At 31.3% G+C, this 3,347-nt stretch overlaps 1 long non-coding RNA gene across 1 annotated transcript; it reads left to right on the plus strand.

Annotated features, from left to right (window-relative positions):
- LOC109849743 lies at positions 1,445–2,006 on the plus strand. Its single transcript, XR_002249226.1, has 2 exons — positions 1,445–1,617; positions 1,720–2,006. It is a non-coding gene; the product is annotated as an uncharacterized LOC109849743 (long non-coding RNA).

Consider the following 3,347-nt stretch of genomic DNA (forward strand, 5'->3'; position numbering starts at 1 on the left):
AAACCCCCTCTTTAATTCTCTCTCTCTCTACTATAATCCCCCTTCAAACACAATGAAAGCTGGAGATTAAATCGCTGCTGTGATTTGGGCGCTTTCGCCACCGCCAGAGAAGAAAGATCGGAGGAGAGGGGGAGAAGCGCTACAGTTTCCAAAACCCTAGGTTGGGGTTTTATATAGGCGGAGATGAGGGGCTGGCGACAGCCTGTCGCCAGCGAATAACCCTGACGCAAAGGTCGGGTTCGCCAAAAAGAACGCAGAGCTCGGGGAAGGCGAACGCAGAGCTCGGGGGAGGCGAACGCAGAGCTCGCCTGTGCTGCCGAAGATCGCCTGGACCTCGCCGCCTGTGGCTTCGCCTGTGACTACCGGAGCTCGCTTGCGTCATCCTGGAGCTCGTCGGAGCTCCTCCGCCGCCGGAGGTTGGTATCCACCCCAACCTAACACACTTATAATAATAATAATAATGTATTCATTGCATTATTATAGTCTTCATCATATTATGTATGCATACATGTTCATATACGTGTTTCATATCATTCAAAGAAACAAATTACATTGATGCCCATAGGAATATGAATGCCACATTAACAATTGTATGCTCATTTGAGGACATTTTTGAAAGACAATTTTTTACATTCTTCACACTTTTAGAATAGTATTATTATAATAATAATAGTATATATAATAATACTTGGTCACTAAAAGCTATTATATATATTATTAATATAACTTAAACTTTTCAACAAATTATTGACAATTAACAGGAAATAACGAAGCTGAATGAAGGATATCATACCAAATCGAACCTTCTCTGTAATGACGCAAATTATATATTTCAGCAAACATTGTATATTTTCTCATTGGTGTATGTACTTAATTATATCATATCATATCATATCATATCATATCAGAAATTACTTAATTATATATTTCAGCAAACATTGTATATTTTATCTGATATGATGCAAATTATATTTTCTTTGAACTTGCTGAAATTGCATCATATCATATCAGAGAAGATTACAAATTATACAATGTTTGCTGAAAGCCTGAAAATATACAATTATACATTGTATAATATTAATATGTTTGCCGAATAAAGAAGGTTTTTTTAGCTTACTTTTCTCCAACCCCATGAATGATAGTAAAAGTGTATATCTTACTATTTAATATTAAACATTAAATACAAATCACGAGCTCCGCTAATGCATGCATGCGAAGGTATACATTTTTACTATCATTCATGGGTTCGGAAAAAAGTAAGTTGAAAAAACTTCTTTATTCGGCGTGCAAACAATGTATATTTAAAAAAAAAAAACTGAATAAAATTTATTCTTTTACTTAATTCTTATGCAAATATGGTATTTTGAGGGGTACATTTGCATAATGTTTATTTCTTTCCTTATCCTCTTCTCTTCTCTTCTCTGTATAACGCTTTCCCCTTCTTAGTATCCGATTCCTCCGCTCTCTTTTTTCTCTTTTTTCCTCGGAGCAGAAGATTCTTCCCCATATGGCGGCAACGTCGGCGTTCTCTCCGGCCTCATCAACGAGCGTTCACTCAACGGAAAATTCACAAGGCTATTAAAAGGGATCTTAGGGAAGTCTGAAGTATACGAAAAAGTGAGCAATCTCTATTCTCTCTCATAAGTCTCTACAAGATTTTGATTTCTAGTTTTAATTTGTCGGGCAAACATCCACTGAACAAGAGACCAAAGTTCACAGTAAACTTTGGTGCCGGCCTTCTTGGGAGGTTCTTATCGCTAGGCGTGGTCGCATTGAATCGCCTCTGTGAAGGCAGCGACTATTGTTCTTGGTCAGTGATCACACGATTACCCCTTTCTCAGGCCTACGTTTCCAACCTGTTTTTCGAATTCTTTCTGACTATTTGCAGTGATTTTTTCTAACAATCTAGAACAATAGTCTAATTATATTGTTTCTGTTTCAAATAATCAATATGTAATATTGTGTTTTTTCATTTATTTTGTTTGCCTAATTTTTAATTTTCCTAATCTCCAAGTTTTAAATGTTTCCTTTCTGTTGCATACAATCAGTTTGTCTATTCATTCAATTCTATGACTGTTTTCTGCAAATTGACATCCCATTTCTGTAATTCATCTCTCATCAATTTTGCTCTCTGCTTTGTGCTCTCTGTCTAATATATATGTATTTGTTTTCAAGCATCGGATGCTAATTAAGTTAATATTCATGTGTTTAAGACGTTCATATGTTTAAATTAACTAGGTGGAATGCACGCGCAATGCACAAGGTCAAATATTATAATTGTTAATTTTTAGTTTATGTATTTACTATAACATAATTATAAAAAGTTTATGATTATCATAATATATTAAAAAGTTTCAAATATTTCAATATATAAAATCTTGTTGGTTTCAACACTTTACCTTCCACATAATTAGTGAGGTTTAAAGTCTTAGAATATTAATAATCTAAGAACAATTTAATAATTTAGAATTCTAATTTTAAAATATTAATGATGTAAGCATCAATATCTAAAAAACTATTATTATTAATAGAATAATAAATCTTGAATTCATCAATGTAAAATGGTACGTTTTATCTGGTCATAAAGGATTTTGTTTAATTATAAAGAAATCACTCATACCTATTGTCTACTTTTACTTTCTATAATCTGGCAATCGAGTATTATAGATATTCAAAAAAAATTTCTAGAATTTTTAAAGTTAGAATGTGCAAATTTAATCAAGAAAGAAAATATAAATTATGTGATCAATTTCAAAATCTGATATTATAATCTTCCTACATCTTCTCAACTAATTAATTAATTTGTCAAAACGATTACTCTCTAATTTTAGAAAATTATATTATATAATCTGAGAATGATTTAAACATATTTTGTACACATATGGATTGTATTTTAACAAAATAATATAGATCTATCCAATATTAAATAATATCCAAAAATTTAAGCTAAAGAGTTAAAAGAATCTAATAACACTCATATCCAAACTGTATGTTAGAAAACTATAAAATATAATTTGAAAATTATTTTAAACATATTTTGTACACATATGGATTGTATTTTAACAAAATAATATAGATCTATCCAATATTGAATAATATCCAAAAATTTAAGCTAAAGAGTTAAAAGAATCTAATAACACTCATATCCAAACTGTATGTTTCATAAAGGTGAGACATATTGAATGAACAACTTAATTTATTTTGTTAAATAATTTATTACAAATCATAAAAGATAAGGAGAACCATAAGGATCACATAGTCATCCCAAATAAAGATTAAATATCTCTCTGTGAATTTTGTAGCAAAAAATTTTCAGAGATACTGATAGACTTGCTATAAAATCCACT

Source organism: Asparagus officinalis, chromosome 7 (genome assembly GCF_001876935.1).
Source record: "Asparagus officinalis chromosome 7, Aspof.V1, whole genome shotgun sequence".
NCBI classification, from domain to species: domain Eukaryota; kingdom Viridiplantae; phylum Streptophyta; class Magnoliopsida; order Asparagales; family Asparagaceae; genus Asparagus; species Asparagus officinalis.